This window comes from Amblyomma mixtum, chromosome 2, assembly GCF_055824585.1.
Source record: "Amblyomma mixtum isolate Tamu chromosome 2, ASM5582458v1, whole genome shotgun sequence".
In the NCBI taxonomy this organism is placed as follows: Eukaryota; Metazoa; Arthropoda; class Arachnida; order Ixodida; family Ixodidae; genus Amblyomma; species Amblyomma mixtum.
In genome coordinates, this window is record NC_143013.1 from 99,727,932 (window position 1) to 99,746,309 (window position 18,378).

Below are 18,378 nucleotides of genomic sequence, written 5' to 3' on the forward strand. Positions count from 1 at the left end.
GGTCCGTCGAACTCTTGACATCAAATTATAAAGTAAGTAAGCACGCAAAATAACAAAAAATGCATCAATAGAAGCAGTAGATACTGTTGACCTTATGTGGCCTACCTTGTAAGAAGCCTTTAACTTTGTTATGGTATGGGTGCTCTGACCCCGCTTTTTTGTGGTAAAGGGGAAGACAGTAGGAGTTTTAACTTCCTCCCCACCGCACTAGAAACATATATGCAGTAAACTCGTTTGACCTGATCGCCCACGGCTCGGGAACTCCCCGCAGACGGCGTCGTAGAGAGGAGCAGCTCCGTCTTGTTTCAGTCGACCTTGGGCAAGCTTTCCGCGGAGAGCGTTTATAAATAGCAGCACGATACGACAGTCGCCCGTTCGCCGCCGTAACACCGTCGAGCAGTCGTGGCCGAGTGGTTAAGGCGATGGACTAGAAATCCATTGGGGTCTCCCCGCACAGGTTCGAATCCTGTCGACTGCGCAAATTGTTTTGGCTCTTTCGCTAAAATATTTTTAGCATATGCTCTATTCCGCTGTGCTCGTCAAATCGCACCAGTCACGAGATTCGCGCTGGTTTCTCTCTTGTCTTTGTTTTGGAGGAGTCAGAGTACGGGCGAAATATGGTGGTTTTTGCTGTCATGCTGCACACACTTCAATGGGCTTCGGGAGTTTTTCTTTTAGTGCAACACTGGTCGATGTCATACTGCTTACGTTAAAAGGGCACAGAATTATTACACCCACCTTTTGTTCCGAGGTCCATTTCATTCCGAGTCTCTTTTTTACTGCGTCGATGTTTTGTCCAGCAGCAAAAGTACGCATTTACTACAGAGCGAATTCAATAGAAAACTTTGTCATCGCTCGATTGGAACTCGGCGTGAAGATTGAAAAGGACTCCTTGAGTACCGCCGGAAGTAAATAGCGGTACTGAGTAGCCTCAGGGATCGCGTAAAAAAACTCTATTGACGCAACGCGCTTTGATTCCCAGAACGTCTGGTGGCAAGACCTGTACTTACTTTCTTTTGGCTTTTGTAAGTTTTAAAAGCTACTTATTCAGTTATAGCAACACATTTATCATTGAAATGCAGCAAACATATCGATACAAGAGTCCTACAGATTGCTTCTTGGGGTCCCTTTGACTCCTTGCACAGCAATTAACCTACATATGTATCAGCAGCGCGAACACCACACAGGAAGAAGAAGGAGAAGAAGGTAAAGAGCGCTGAACTTCCAACTTTCTTCTCCTTCTTCTTCCTGTGTGGTGTTCGCGCTGCTGATACATATGGATCGCAACCAACTAGCCCGACAGATGGTGTTATTCAATTAACCTACAGCCTTAATGGCCAATTCAGTCGAAATTTCCTAGTCTGGGCAGTTTACGGTTATGTATTGCACAGCGAATTATGAACTTGAGGTAGTAAATATTAATCGGCAATGCTTTAGGGCCACTGACCTTTCGGCTAGTTAGTGTTGAATTTTTTCAGTCCGCTAATGAACGCATACAAACGAGGACAAGTACACACGCAACCATCAGAACCGTTAAGTCCCAGCTGATCATTTATTTAATACTACAATGACCAGCGTCGCTCCTTGTTTTCTCTTGTATGCGTTCGTTCGTGGTGCCAAGAAATTATTGATTCTTCTGTTTTCTGCTATACGTTGTCCAAGTTTACGATGAACTTCCTCAACACTGAGTCAATATATTGCGTTTCTTCAACCTGATTACAAAAGAAACTACTTCCAACGAGACTCAGTGCAAAAAAATTGGCGTGTTTTTGAGAGAGGAGCCTTGTTTACCTTCCGGCGTTTCCCGTTTTGTCTACAAGGTTTTTGACAAGAAAGAAATAAACTGTCAGTCACGGAATACAGCTCTCCTAGTGTAGCTTGATATTATTATTAATGATATAAAATTTTTGCTATAGTTCTTTTCACATTTGCTACTGGTGTAAGTATACGGCACGAAAATGCAACGCAACGCAACCCAATGCAATGCAATGCAACGCAAGAACGTAAGAACGTCGCGGAGTGTCGTAAATAGTCACTGTACGTTGTCACCGACAACACACCGACAAAACTGTACACAGTTCACCGACACACAATGAACTGCTCATGCGAGTAGATGAACGAGGAGGTATGGGCGGACTTCTCAGACACTGATACTATACTTTAAGGCCCTGGAAGCTCTAACAACACGGTATAGTAGGCGCCTGCCTCGTAGCTGGCGTGTGCGATTTTCAATAACTTTTTCAACCCAAGTTTACTACAACATCGTGTGACGGGGATATTCGCAAGTGCCGCGCGAAGGCTGTCGAATGTTACGAAGGCAGCCTGAAATTACATCAAGAAAACGTTCTTGTCAGCGTAACCCACATTTTCTTAAGGCGGATTTTTTACCAAGCGAATCTGATTGTAAATCTCTGTAGCATTTATATTTCCATTCTTTTCCCGTGTCTTTTTCCTTGATATTATGTTTCTAACGCACCTTTAGTTCAAATCTATATTTTTGATTTCTTTGTCCCGAGTACCCGTTTAACGGGAGCTCGGGACACAAACTATAGCATTTTTTTTCATACCTTGGTGCCAGCGGGTGATCTTCGGAGAAGGTGCACCTGACTGTACTCTGCTTACGGACCACTTGAACGAAGGCCAGGTGTTACTTTATAATAACACTGTTCGCCTTCTAAAGAGCGCCAGTCATATATACATAGCACTATGGAGGGCCAAGAGTTGAACGGAACTGCTCTTGGCAGCGAAATGCGACTGCAACAACCTCCCAACAAGTATCATCGAAGAAAAAAAATGCTCATAAACCCTACACGATAAAAATGCCCCAGGAAGTTGTTTTTTATTCAGTGCCCGCGAACGGTCGTTTCTAGCCGAAAACTATCCCAGAAGAGAATGAATGTTCTGTGCCGAGTGAGTTTCGATTATCCAAGTGACCTATTCTCGCCAAAGGTGCATCTGACAATTGCCACATAAAGAAATCTTTATATCTATAAGATACTAAACGCAAGACACCCATGATACTCTTTCACTGCATAAAATGCTTCATTTTCTCTTATTGCAGCTTGCGTCGTGCACTCTTTCGACTACGTGCCAAAATTTTTGATCGCAGACTGTTCCACAATTTTGCCAACGAACAAATATTGCGAACATTGAGATGTTTGCCAATGAAAACGTTATTATCTACGCAGTTGGTGCGGGGAAGTTAGTAATCAATGATCAGCATTATGCTGCCAGAAATGCAAGGGATGGTGCATTGAGGAACATTTGGCACCTTGGGGCTGCCCTAAAAAATTATAATTTTATAAATAATAAGCCCTTCTCTGCAGCGCTAAAGCACAATGGTTCCATTTAATACTGTAAGTAAATTAAAGCGTCGACGGGTGGACAGCTTTTACTTTTGTACACCTGTACATGAAAACATAAATGCAATGAAAAGAGATGGCATATGAGCAGCCAAACCACAATTACGGGGTGGGTCCCCGGGCAGACTCCTCATAATGCCCTGGGGTGTGATGCGGGAAAAATGACATCGGATTCAAGAGCACGTTATGTCCGCTTGTATGGGAGAGGGGATGGTTTGAGATTTTGAAATGATGCTTATAATGCATGCAATCGCTCTTTGCCTATTTATTCGGCCCTCGTCCTCCAAGCGCAGTTCCATACCACGGAGCGTTAGCGTGGGTCTCCGAACCAGGGAAACCTAAAGTGGCGAGATTTGGGGTCCCCTCCCCCAAGCCATGCAATCCTTCTCCCTTAATAGGTTGCTAGAGGACTTAGCTCTGACACAAAGGGTGCTTTGGCGCTACTTCAAAGTACTATAGTGCCGAATTTGTCCCTTTCACTGTTTACGCACCCAGTAAGAATATTCAACTCGCTTTGATCTCGGGGATTATAGCCACAGTCATCATCTTTGTCTGTCTTCTCCCTGCCCTTCCCACCACCTACTAAAGTGTGGATGCCCGGAACCACATCCGGGCATTACAGTGTGGAGATGAAGCCGAGGCTACTAACCATTATTCAGTTTTACCGCCTGGCCTTCCAAAGCTTCGCTGACTGCTTGACACCCAGGAGTCTAACTGTTGCGTTATTTGTCGCCGATTCCAACAAAACCAAGACTTTGTTCGTCCAACTGCAGTGCTCCCGCTAAGACCCCTTATGCTCGGAATCTGAAAACAACGTGCCGTGGTTGGGTGGCACGCCATTCGTGCCAAGAGGGAGTGCTTGCGGCTTAGTCGGTGTAAGCTGCTGGATTTTTCCCGCCTTGTGAACCCGGACTCCACGTGGCCAGTCCGGACCCCTCCGGGCCTAACCTGCATCTGGGAACGGTCAGAGTGGGCTCCAGAACGCTGATAATTGCAGACAGCACGCTGACAACTCTCCTGACGATTCGCAACCCCTACAGAGTGGACTCCGGCAGCTTTACTCCTACCGCTAGCGTAGCTACTGGACACAGAAGGGTAGCCGAAACCACACTCAGTGCCTGCAGCAGGCAGGGGGGACCTCATGCAGTGCCAAGTCCGATTTTACACTGAGGGTAGGCACATAAGCGCTCTAGCCCAAAATAGTACAACTTCTAAGCTTGTGCACAAGATTGCATCCGCTGTTTCCGGTGAACTGTCAGCAGACGCGCGGAGTCGCAGAGGTGCCAGCGTGGAGCCGTCATCCAGTGTCGCCATGGCGGCTGAGCCAACAACGGAAGGGTTTTCCTTCTTCAGCTGAAGAGAGGGTTCGCCAACCAGCAGCCTTAGCGAGGTGGACGTTGCGTTGCGTGGCCACTCGGGGCTAATTGCATCGTCCCAGACGGAATGACGACGGCGAAAGTAAAGTGTAATTCCTTTCCCATGATGCTCCTACCTATCGGAAAATGAACTTCTTTCTCACCTTCCCTGAAGTGTCTAAGAGGGGCAGCCGTCATCTACCGTTTCCTCGAAGCGCCGTGTTTCGAGCTGGTGGCATTGCTATCCTTGGCCAGTTATTCATGGTGCTCATTTCTCTCCGCTATCAGCGGCAAATTATTGACATCGCCATCGGAAGTTTGGGCCCTCGTCACCGGAACCGCTGTAGAAGGGCAACGATTGCGGTGGGCCGCTCCCCAAGTCATCAGGAGTGACGAATTGATTAAGCACTGATGAAATGCAAACTTTCCCCAGCTAGGATATCAGTGTAGGAACCGGTTCCGAGACAACACACGTAAGGCACACTTGATAGTGCGTCTTACGTGTGTCGTCCAAAAATTTTTTCGTCCCAGTCTCGACAAGACTGCTACACTCATGTTGAACCAACTCGCACAAAAGCGCGTTCTCTTAGGATATGGGGAGAACCAAGCGTATTTAAGCAGTTGGAGTACATGCGTGCAGGACCTTCTGATTTTTACTTGTATTTAACGTACTTTGAAGATATTCAAAATAAACCGCTTGCAAACTCCTTCCTCGAAGCCGTCCCTCCTTGTCACATCACAGCAGGAGCCTTCCGAGCCGCAGCTCGAGAACCTCGCCCTGGTTGAGATGACCCCAGTCGTACCAACGGCCCACATCTAACATCCCTGACGTGATAGCGAGGCAGACTGCAAAAGCAGTGGAGGTATCTAGGCTAAAATAAAAATGTGTTACCTCACGTTCTGTTTTCTTCACAAAAGCGGAATTGCAGTGCCGCTGATATTGTACGCCATTTGTAGGTTTTGTATCTTGTTTTGCTCTATATTGTAGTCTGAAGTGATTTTATCTGTCGTTGTCTTTTTCATTTAATTCAGATGGAAGTCAGCGCTTGTTTGCCTGTTATCTTTGTTGTCCTTCGCCTATCCTTGCGTACGGAGCTGTAGACCATTAGTCAATGGTATCCAGCTTGGCATGACCATGAAAGAGAAGTAGACGCATTTCAGGATGTGACATTTGTGCTTATGCAGAATTCAGGTGGACCTTAGAACGGGCATTTTTAAGGGGAGGCAGTGGTATAAGCTCTTTGATCAGTTAGGTCTATACAAGAAATAGTTTAAGAGCGTACGTTGTTGGGCTAGTCGGTCAATCATGGTGAATACAAGGGGGGTACTGCGCACAAAAAGACAAGGACAAGAAGATAACACAACAAGCGCAGTTGTGTTATCTGCGCTTGTTGTGTTATCTTCTTGTCCTTGTCTTTTTGTGCGCAGTACCCCCCTTGTATTCAACAAGAAATAGAAAACTAGTAACTTTCTCTTTCATACTAAAAGGTAGTCGATGGCTTTTGCTTAATCTTACCTATTGATGAGATTGTCTTTCTGATTACTTTGACTACGCAACATTTTCTACTGTTTTTTTTTTCTTTTTGGTAGAAACTGATAAAGTATGAGCCACCGTTTTTTCTTGAGCTATTATCGTGGTGCCGTCTGTTTTGCAGTCGTAAAATACCCACTGATGTGTTTATTATGACTGTTATTTTCTACCTTTCTTCGGCTGCAACCTGCTGCCGTTATTTTAAATTGAAAATGGCTGTACTCTATAATTTACGCCCGAACGTTTATGAGAAGTCCCACTGCAGTGTTCTACTTCGAGTGTGTCCGCCAAGATTCGGGCTCTGCATGTATACAGTAGACTTGGACAGATTAAAAGAAAAATTGCTGTGACGGCAAAAATAGCGCCAGGGTTTGGGAAGGCGCAGCGCAACCAACGGTGACTCATAGATGGCGGTAGAAGAACTTTGGAATTGGCCGCTTCCGTTGTATGCTGAATGTTTCCCTTCTGGCGCCCGCATCTTTTTGCCGAGCAAGGCAGCGCGCACGGTCTTTATTCGCGCCTTTAGGACTCCTCGCTATTACTCAGTTTTCTGAGGACCATGCGCTCCGTTGCTTTGGTCGCTTTAGGTGGCTTTACCGGCCACAGCGTACTGTCGCTGATGTTTTCCACGCTTCGAAGCACTTTCCGCGTCCTCACTGCTTTCTCTTTATGCACCTTAGATCTGGACCTCTCTTCAGTTACCTTACAAACATTTCTGGCACCCAACCAAGCGATGCAAAATAACGCAGACGAAGACTGCCCAAGCAAGGTGCGAGTGGCTGCAAGTCGTAAAACGTAAATCATTCGGTGGTTACATGTTTTATGGTCGTTCCAGAAGGTAGACCACTTGACGGCGGCGCAGTGGTCTCAGTAAACGGAAAAAAGATTGTTGAGTGGTCTAATATAGCATAAAACGAAGCTGCTTATTTGTGCCGTCGGTGCTCAGATCTTCCTCTGAGCTGCAATAAGTTTTGCCTTCCGTGGAATACCATTCTGACATTCTAAACGTGTCTATTAAAACTCACTTGATGTTCGGTTTATGATCAGCTTCACGCCCACAGCAGCTACTGGGCGATGTTCGTCTCCGATAGCGCAGAACCTGCTGTCGTAGTTGACGCTGGCGTGTCGAGAAAATCGGGATTTATCGAAAAGATTATGACATTACAACCACGTGACCTCGAGCCCGTAGTTCAAACGCATCACAATGATCCCACAGTACAAGAGTGGTGGCATCACTACACAATTCACGATTTGTCTACAGGGCCTTGACGTCATTATGCCATTATTACACAATGCCTTTGCGCTGAAATACAAAATGGTGCCCAGACGGGACTCGAACCGCTGCTCCTTGGGCCTCGAGTCGGGCGCGCTCTTTCTCGACCACTGAAAAACGTTTCTTTTTAATTCCTTGAAAATCAGGCCGGCTGGGCTACAAAATAATTTACGCACACACATAGTAATCCGCGATGCAGGCATACATTGCCATGTCTTTGTACACTGCACTCCATCAGCCTATCGACCACTGAGAAACGTTCGTTCTAAGTGGTTTTCCTTTTTTAACCAATTGAAACGTTCGTTCGAATTGGTTGAAGGGAAGCCTTGTAGCCAATGAAAAAAATGATTTCAGAAATAAACAAATACAGTAAAACAAAAGGAAAGAAAGGAGAGTTTTTGCGTCTGCGATGTGATATGCAAAGAGGACTTCAGCCCACTCAATTGACCGACTGAAGCTATCGCGTTATACCTTTTGGGCACTGCTTTATCACTGCACAACTGGATGACAGCACTGCTGGATGATCAGTGCGTTGAAGGCAGTCCCACCTCAAGTGGTGCATGTGGGGAGAAAGCTTCAGCAAGTGCCCAATTAGCAACAATTAGCTTGGTTAAATGGGAGAATGACATCTCTGACAGCGGTGAGAACGGCAACTTGATGTAGTGCTTGTGGAAATGTTTTGCGCACACCACGGACAAGACGAAGCAAGAGACACACTGCCGTCCTGTCCGTGTTGTGCGCGAAACATTTACGCAAGTATGTATGACCAACTCGCCGAAAATGCAACGCTTTTAGTGTAGTGAATCGGGCACTGCGTCTTGCTCCTCGATATAAACTGCTTTCGGTAGCAAAGCAATCGCCGCCTGCGCAAGGGGGTGAAAGTGCGTACTCCTCTATTTTCGGGAAAGTGGGGATATTTTTTTTTTCTATCGAGGTACTCGGAACTAGGACTGTGGGTTACATGCAGATGTGGCTAAACGCGGGAAAATGTAGTGCTTATGTCTGCAAGGATAGCTCGTCAGCGTATAACAAGGCCAGTCGCCGAAGTGTAAGGAGGGTTCGAAGGTTTCCCTTCACCGCTATATTTTTTTTGATACCTTGACCTGCTGACGCGAGATGTAGCTGAGGCGTACTGCAAGTTCAGAACAGTGCCACGTACATAATGCAGGACATCAATAGGTAGGTGGTCACTTTCCTATTTTTGCCGTCTAAGTTTATATATATATATATATATATATATATATATATATATATATATATATATATATATATATATATATATATATATATATATATATATATATATATATTTACACCAAATAACATATAGCATGTTTGCATTCCTGCTAACGAGTTAATTTTTGAGTTGGTGCTGGTGCTGTCTAGTTTCCTCGTCCCCGTCTGTTCCCCAATATCGATCTTTCAAATAAGCCAACCTATTCAACAAAGTTACCAATTTCCGGTAGAATTTTCCTTCCATTTTGGTTATTGATTCCACACGAAACGTAACAATAAACGAATCTGCGCATCCTAATTTCTGGCAGCATTTTAGCTTTGTGCAAAAAAAAAAAGTGGGTAAGGTTGCTCGCCGAATAATCGGTTCCTGGTTATAAGCGTTCCTGCATGATACGAGGCAGACCCATTGATACTGAAACTAAAGCCAGGTGTTAGAGCTCCAGGCAGGCCTCTAACAGAGGCCCGGGTCCAGCCTGGACCTGAGGCTCATAGCACGTGGTCGGCTTGAGTCCACCAAATTATCTATTTTCTCTGCTTGGCATGACCCTCCAAGATCGTCGTGACGCCTGATTCCAGCCGAGGCCCGTTCGCGGAAGCAGCTGAAATGACCGATAGCTCATTGAGTATCTATATCATCCAACAGTTTTTACAAACATAGGCAGCGTTCGCGGACGCCGATTTCATTATGTGCTGTCAAAGCGTTAGAATTAGGTACTGGTGATTCCTTTTCAAGAAGTGACGTGAGTTCCGGTATTTTAACGCCACTTCCTTCCAGCCCCGGGAAATTCTCCGGTTTGGTGACGCTTCCCTCTAGCCAATGCAAATGCTCCGCTTTGGTGACTTCCAGCCAATCAGGGAAATTAGCTTCCAACGATGACAAATTTTCTTCCTGATGACGCTTCGCAATAAAACTCTGGCAGGGGCAATTTAGCCTTCTGGCTGCAGTTGTCATTCCCGAGCAAACCGCCGCGTTTTCAATATATTTCTTACGCATCAAAGGCTTTCAGGGAGGGTTCAACGGAACAGAACATTTTTTTCTCTGAGCAAAAAAGGCTCGTTTTTCTTTTCCTGCTTGCATTAATTGTTTCTTTTTTCATATACGCCTCGCACCTCTCACAAGTACTGTTGCTATATGTGTCGAATTTAACATCCCAAAGTTACACACAGGGCTGAGATACGCCGTACTGGACGGTTGCAGATTAAATGTTTAACGACGTGGGTTTCTTTAACGTGTATTGACATCACGCAGAACAAATGCGCTCTTGCATCTTGCCTGTATCGACTATTAAACTTGGCATTAGCGTGAGTAGCGTGGTCCAAAGGACTAGCGATTCTCCCGTGTGCCTGTTCTGTGTCTTCGTCTCTTGCTTACCCTGGTTGCGATGTTTAATGAGGAATCACCAACTCGACCAACCTTCTGCATTATTTCTTCTCGACAAACCAAAAGCTTCCGGGAAAGGGAGCGAGGGGGGAGGAGGGCTAAATTGCATTCTCAAAATTTATTATCCAGAGCAATTCGCCTATAGTTTTAGCAGTACAGGACGGACATCGTAACATTCTACTGTAGCGTTCAGAACGTGGTTTTTGCTTTCGTTTCTAAAACAACCCAAAGGGATATAGACTTACATTCTTTCACTGAGTAGAAAGAATGAGCGCGAGCATTTCAGGATGTTTAAACTTTGTGCATTCATTAAATGATTCTAAAGTGAGCTTAAAAATATCTACTCAAAACTCTTCCTTTACTCGGCTTTCGTGAAGAAACTCTTTGATCAGTGTTCCATATTGGGCTCCTATTATTGCGCACAGGAGCGCTACAAGCAGCCCACATCAACGTAAAAAAAATACGTAGACTGGCTATCTAAGTGTTCGCCGTGATGACTGGCGCTGTTTCATGCCTGGCGCTAGATTATGCAAAAGAATGGCCGAAATGTACTTCAGGGACCCAAAGCCTGACACAGGGCGATCTATACACGGGTCTGAGGATATACGCAGCCAGCTGGTTGAAGCCTAGGCAAGGCAAAGGTACGCACACCTCAGCTTTCTACCCGGTCACGCCTGCGGGGCGGGTAGAAGCCAGCCTAATGAAAATTATTGAACACGTAGATTACTCTTCCGCGTAGCAGTGGTATTTATGTTGCGAGAATAATTAAAAAAGGTTGACATGGAAGCCATGGAACAGCTGTTGTTTATTATGTCAGCTATACCTAGATTTAAAAAAAAAATGATATAGGGGAACTGCTGTAGTTTTCTTGAATAAACATGTTTTGAGTCTGTCAGCGACCACGAAGCTACGCCTGGAAGGCGGCCGGCGGCGACGTAATCACAGCAGGTGAGCGCCACAGGTAAGAGGGCGTCTTTTGAAACGCATTTGCCGCTGTGTACATGGCTTTTATACGACTGCAGCACGCAAACAGTTAAATAGGCTCAACTCTTTATCACAGAGAATCCTCGGAAGTGGTCGTTTCAAACGAGAGTGCTGCGCTGGTTTGTCATAGAAAGCATGGAACGATTTCGCTGCAAAGCAAGGCGAACATCGCTAGGAAACCGCGGTGAACCTGAAGGTGAACATGGATCTAAACTTGAAGCCGAATTTATCCGAAACACTACATGACTTTCCGTCCGAATGGAGTGCAGCGGTATGCAAAGCCTCGAACGGGATTCGAACCTGCGGTGGTACAAAAAAATGAGCTGCATTGTCCGGGGTATTAAACCACTCGGCGATTTCCGCAGCCTCTCGTACAGCGTGTTCCAAATGGTAGCCTCTAACGCTATGGGGTGCAAATCTTCATCTTAGCCATTGTTCATGCGTCTGATCTGCGCCGTCAATATTTGCTGAGGCGGCTGAAAGGGCTGGAGATCTCTACGAGACGTGTGACAGCGAAAGCAGCCGGAGGCCGTCAACGCATTGCCGAGCTCTCAAAAGGGGAGCTACTTAACGGCGCCGCAGGCAGAGTACAAAAGATAGCGTTGGAAGCAAAGGCCGCTTTCCAGCCTTGAATGCAGCCAGGATAACTAGGGGCGCTGCCTAGCTCAGAGAAAACAGGTTGTTGAAGGCGGCAGCACGTGCAGCAGAGAGAATACGCGACGAGTACCCGAGTGCGGATACCACCACCTAAGCCGACCTCGAACAGGTACGCTATCCCTGCAATGAATTTCATGCTTACAGGTACGAATAATGCGTCTAGTTCAAAAATTTTTGGATCTCGTTTCTTTAGTAGGAGTAAAGGTGATGACAAGAAGATCAAAGGAAAAAAGCATTGCGTTATGAGACTGACCATCATTCATGCCCAAAGAGCCACATCGCTAAAATTATGAATGAACTGGTTAAGCTCTAGCCTGGATATGTCCGAAAATCGCAGTAACTTAATGAGAATTTCTGCGAGGAACAAGTACGTAGCTAATACGCTATTATTGTTTTTTCTTTGTGCAAGTTTCTCGACCTGCCACACTAAATACCATCAGTGTCAAATTAAACGCCGACAAGAGAGTTAAAACTGAAACTGGAAAACTTAAGAATATTACAGTAGGAAAGCAGAATACTAGAACGGGTAATTCTCGCACGGAAGGTAATATTTTTTTCAGCGCAAAATACGCACGACAAAGAAAGGAGATGCACGCAGGGCGAATGCTGACTTCAACTGATGGTTTATTGGTACGAACAGGAATAGACACGCAGCAAGGTTTGAAGCCCCAGCTCACAAGCGCATGCCCCGCATATTCACATCCACTTTAATACAGTTTAAAAATAAAGCAGTTTAACCTAGGCACACATGTCAACTGCTCGATTTTGCGTTCCAAGTGTTGCAGATGAAACGGCTGGACTATAAACTGTGTTAAACCGGATGTGAATTTGCGGGGCATGCGCTTGTGATCTGGGACTTCTAACCTTGCTGGGTGGCTTTTCCTGTTTGTGCCCGAAAATGCTCATGAAGTCAGCCTTCCTCCTGTGTGTATCTCCTTTCTTTGCCCTGTGTATTTTCCGTTGAAAAAATGCATTCTACGTACGAAGACCAACTCTGTCCCAGTAAAAAAGGTAATAATGAATACCGCTTTTTGAAGTGCTAATTGGCCACGCCCGTATTTCCTCTGAGGCCATTAATATTTTTGATTGTTCGTGCTTGTGTTTCAGTTGTTTTGTTCGCGTTTCAATAGACGGTGATGGTGCGTTCCTGGGCGAGTTGGTGAGTTAACATTGGGAAAGGTAATAAACGTTGCAGAGAAAGAACAGACACACACGAGCAGTAACTAGAAACTTAGTGTATTTAATTTGCGAGCGCATAAATACATAAGAATATAGGTTGTGCTGCAGCAGAAAAAGAATGTATTGATAAGCTCGATCAATATATGTCTTCATTTGGCAGTGAGCTCTTGGATGTGTCTGTTATTCAGTCGAGTTTATTTGTGCCGTAGTGTTACACAATTCTCAGCCCACAATTTTTAGATTTCTTCCAAAATTTGGATTGTTTTTACGCATGCGTAGTCGCGATTTTCTTTGCGCTCTTTCGTTGTTTACTCGTATTGAAAAGCGCATTGTACGTGTTGAAAGTGCTTTGTAAAACCCACCTAAAGCCTTGCATAGAGGCAGGCAGTACAAAATAAATAAATAAATAGTTTAGTGCGCAAGCTTCACGCAGGAGACCTAGTTTATTCACGTGTCCTGGGTGGGTAAAAGCAGTGGGTCGGAGAGGCAGTTTGGCTTCCTCCAAGCAAACAAGTGCTGGCATTTATTTCGCTGATTCTCAGAGAGTAAAACTTGGAATAGTGCAGACGAAATCCTTCTATCTTTCTTCAATGCCCGCTCATGCGATATTTTAGAGGGCGTTATGCCCCAAAGGGGTGCAAAAAACCTATAGCCGGTACTCACCTTCCGTGAGCCTTTAAGATGAAGATGATGCATGGTGCGCTGTTGTGGTGACGTTCTAAGGTGGCGGAGCGCTTCCAGCGTCCCTGAGTGTTCGCAGGCACGGCCTCGTACGACGACGGCTCGTTGTGGCGCACGAATCGGTTCAGCACTCGCGCTGCGCGACGCCGTCGGTACATCAGTGCATCAATGAAAACAGATGCACATTTGGGAAGGCCCTCGGCTTTGACTTCATGTGTTATTGTGCATTAAGTACTGAAGAGTACGATGTAATCCCAGAGCACCTACCTTTCGATGCCCGGGGAGGGTGTGAGGAACGGCGAATAACAGGACAGTTGCAATCAGTTGGCGCAGAGTATCCACAGGGCTACTGACACATTGCAGCTTTTCGTACTATACTCAGACATACAGTTTATATCAAGGCTAAAGCCTTTAATGCCTCATACTGTCGTAAGCAGACGCGTTGGCAGCCGTGTCGACAGACGCGTCGGCAGATCGTCCGCCTTTCGACGGCACTGCTTAAAAGGCTCAAGATTCCAGCATGACTAAAGGCGCATCTAGTGAATGCATGGGCTTCATAAATAAAATAAAAGGAGTAAAGTCAACAAAATGAAAATAGAATTAAAAAACAATAAAATTAAGAAAATGAGCAAAAATAAACAAAAAACAAAATATAAAATTAAAAAGTAAATAAAAACAAACAGGGACCCAGGAAACGCTTTCGCCTTGCAGCACTTTAGAGAGCCAAAGTGCCCCCTGAATTTTTGTCATCACAGAGTACTTTTTGTTAGAAAATTACTTGCTTCACTCGCGCAGTAACCAGCAAAGAATACCAAGCAGGCCCGCCTTGCACCAGCAGCCTGCATAATACGTGGTAAGCTATCTGCAGCGTTGACAACACCCTCGTTTCTTGCTATAGGTAGCAGGCGAAGTACGCGTTCCATATGATGGGCTGTCAAAGTTCGGTTTTCAAAATTCATCCTTCAAACAAGGATGGGCCCCCCCCCCCCACAAAAAAAGAAAAAAAAATGCCTGCATTGCACTGCATTCTTTGCAGAAGCTGTCGTCTTGTGTCTCACTCAATAATTATTAATCATATTATTTTTGGTAGGTTTATGAGCTTTCTTAAAAGCAACAAGACCTTCTTACCTCAGGTTTCCATGGTTTCTCTGCAGTCAGTAAGGGCTATCCCGAATAAATCCGAAATGTTTCCCTTTCTTTTTGTATGTGTAATTGTCACGACGCTGCAGAGATGTTTATCCTGTAAATGCCGCTGTGGATCGATGCATTCTGCCTTAGAGTTCTCCTACTTCAAGCATACCCTCACCACGTGTGGCTTTCAGCACTTACCCGCCCGTACCTCTTGACTGAGAATAACCACGACAGCGATCTGGGAAACAGCTCAGCTTTTTGTTTTCAACTTTGGCTGCGGTTTTTGTTGCTGTTCCCTGCTGAAAAAAAGTTATATGATGCAATAACCTCATAGATCATTCATCATAGAATATCATACAATCTGTATGACATATCCTACAATCTGTATGATATATCTATTTATTTATTCAATGAACCCCTACAGGCCCTCAATGAGGGTATTACATAGGGGGGAGCAATGACACACAACGCAAAATAAGAATGAGCAAGCACCAAGGTGCAAAACATAAATACAAAAAGCACATGTAGAAAACAAAACAACAAACAAACAAAAACCTGTAGTATACATTGTAATTTACACGAAAAAAGAACAGATAGCGTTTCAGAGGCAATAACAATCGCAGGAACAAAACAAAATAATAAAACAGCTCAATGCAGCAAGTGGTACAATCAATTAGTAAAGCTAAGCAGACATTTCGGTTAGAAGGTCGTGAAACTTGTTAAGATCCCTTTCAGAAGCGATGTGTGATGGTAGATTATTCCAGTCGACTATAGTACGTGGTACGAAAGAGTTAGCAAAAGAAGAAGTGTGGCATGATATGCGTTTAACTGTCAGTGGGTGGTCGCGACGTGGAAAAAAAGATTCAGGTGATCGAAAAAAATCGTTATGGAGCAGAACATGATGGTAAAGTTTATGGAAAAGGGTCAAGCGTGATAGTTTGCGGCGATGTGATAACGTATCAAGTTCGGCGCGAGCCTTTAGTGCGGTGACGCTAGTATGACGAGAATAATCAGAAAAGATGAATCTAACGGCACGGTTTTGCAAAGATTCCAAGTCATCTATAAGGTATGCTTGATCCGGGTCCCAGATGGCCGACGCATATTCGATTTTAGGCCGTATTAAGGTAACGTATGCTAGTTTTTTTAGGTGAAAAGGCGCTTGTTTAAGGTTACGTTTTAGAAGACCCAGAGAGCGGTTAGCAGCTGCAAGAATATGGCTAATATGGTAATTCCATGTTAAATTGGACTGAAGGTGTAGTCCCAAATACTTGTAGGAAGTAGAAAGTTCAACCGGGTTATTAAGGAGAGTGTAAGATGTCGGGATGCGGCAAGACTTGCGAGTGAAAGAGACAAGTTTAGTTTCAGAGGAATTAAGGGTCATTAACCAAGAAGAACACCAGTTATAATGTAATCTAAATCAGTTTGCAAAGATTGGCGGTCAGAGTCGTTAGAAATGCTACGGTATATAACACAGTCATCAGCGAATAATCTGATTTTGGATGATACGCAGGCGGGTAAGTCATTTATGAAGATTAGAAAAAGTAAAGGTCCCAAAACGCTTCCCTGGGGAACACCGGACGAAACGGGTGAGGAGGACGAAAGATGATTATTGACAGAAATGAACTGAGATCGACATGCAAGAAAAGCTTTAACCCAGGCAATAACATCGGAATGAATGTTCAAGTGGGTTAGTTTGAGCAAAAGTCTGTGATGGGGGACCCGGTCAAATGCCTTAGAGAAGTCAAGGAATAGCGCATCGACTTGTTTGCCTGCATCCACTGATGAAAAGAGGTCGTGAGTGAAGCCGGAAAGTTGAGTGTCACATGAAAAACCCCTTCGAAATCCATGCTGGTATTTGAATATGATGTTGTGGTGCTCAAGATAGCTGATAATATTAGTGTAAACAACATGTTCCATTAGCTTAGATATGGAGCTAGTTAAGGATATTGGACGATAGTTGAGGGGATTAGAGCGGTCACCAGATTTGAATATGGGTATTACTTTAGCTACGCGCGAATCGCTAGGAATCGATCCAGATGATAATGACTGAGAAAAGAGTGATGACAATACTGGATAAATGCTCTCAGAAATGTTTTTCAGAATCTTGTTGTTAAAGCCCAGCGGATCAGAGCTAGAAGTTAGTTTAACATTATTCAGGAGGGTTTTAATTCCTTCGTCATTAATAACTATTTGGGGCATAGAAACCTCAAGAAATCGATCTAGGCTGGGAGCTGTAGCGATGTCTTCTAAAGTAAATACGGATGAGAATGCTGAAAGAAACATCTGAGCACATTCGGATGCAGGAATTGGAGCGTTGTTCGAGTCAGTAAGGATAATGTCACCAGAGCTGCGGGGATTAATAACGCGCCAGAATCTTCGTGGGTTATTGGTGATGATTGTTGGCAAAATATTGCTGAAGAATTCCCTGCGGGTTTTTTTTAGTAATACTTGGCATTCTTTATCGCTTTGCTTATACCTTTCAAGAGAATGAGTAGTTCGATGCGCTTTGGCTTGCCTGTACAGACGTTTTTTCTTGTTATTAGCTCTACGAAGCCTGAGATCAAACCAGGGTACACTTGGGTAGCACTTTATCGATATAAGAGGAATGCATTCATTGATGAGGTTAGTAAGTGTAGTTTTGAGCAACATCCAGTTCTCCTCAACAGAATGAGAGGACCAATCAGAAAGGTATTGCACTGAGAAGGAGGTTAATTCGGAGTTCATTTTGTGAAAGTTAGCCCTGTTGTAGCATCTTATCTTTTTTGGAACAGTTTTCCTTTCGCTGAACAGATAGTTGATGTGCCCGGTGATAATGTCGTGATCGGAAAGGCCTTCATGATGAATGGCATCTGAGCAAATATTTCGGTCACTGGCTAAGAAGAGGTCCAGAATGTTTGAAGAATGCACCGATGACCGAGTAGGTTGAGAGATAATTTGAGATAACGAAAAGTCGAGACACGTCTGTATGAAGGCATGGGCTTCTTTGTCACTAGGAGGGGCAGACAACATATCCCACCTGATGTTAGGAAAATTAAAGTCACCGAGTATGAGCAAAACAGAATTCGGGAAACGCGCACACACTTCACCTAATAGGCGATGCAATTCCTCAGCAAAACCGTCACACATGTCAGGAGGACGGTAAAACACTCCAATTATAAGGTTATCAATGCCGCATTTCAAAAAAACAAACACACATTCAATGAAAGAGGTGACTATTACAGGTATAGCTACAATTTCCTTCTTAATTGCAATGAGGACACCGCCCCCTCTCCGGAACTTCCTATCGCAACGAAAAATATTAAAGCAGGATTCAGTCAGCAGAACACTACTGTCTGGGATAGCATCGTGCAACCATGTTTCCGTTAAGGCAACAATCGTGGCAGAATTAGAGTCAATGAAGGAAGAAAGAGCAGCGGCTTTAGGGACAACGCTTCTGATGTTAGTGTAAAGAAAAGAAGTGAACTTAACTGAACGCTCGGAACAGGGTGGAAACGAAGATGAAGGACCGCTTAAACGACTTCATGTACTTGTGGAACGAGAGATACGAACTGCACAGCTGGTGTTGTGATCCCACTGATATACATGTTTATTGATGTGAAGTTTGTCAA

General features: G+C 44.6%; 1 protein-coding gene and 1 non-coding gene across 3 annotated transcripts in view; both read left to right on the plus strand.

Annotated features, from left to right (window-relative positions):
* Nucleotides 1-396: 396 nt before the first annotated feature.
* TRNAS-AGA (transfer RNA serine (anticodon AGA)) lies at nt 397-478 on the plus strand. The gene has a single exon. It is a non-coding gene; the product is annotated as a tRNA-Ser (tRNA).
* An 11,287-nt stretch (nt 479-11,765) lies between these two features.
* LOC149360282 (uncharacterized) overlaps nt 11,766-18,378 on the plus strand; it is a 51,168-nt gene continuing 44,555 nt past the window's right edge. The window contains exon 1 of one of the 2 annotated variants that reach the window (XM_089572245.1): nt 11,766-11,888. The gene's annotated coding sequence lies outside the window, so the exon portion shown is untranslated. The remainder of the gene's footprint in view (nt 11,889-18,378) is intronic. The other variant, XM_089572244.1, reaches the window with a different exon arrangement.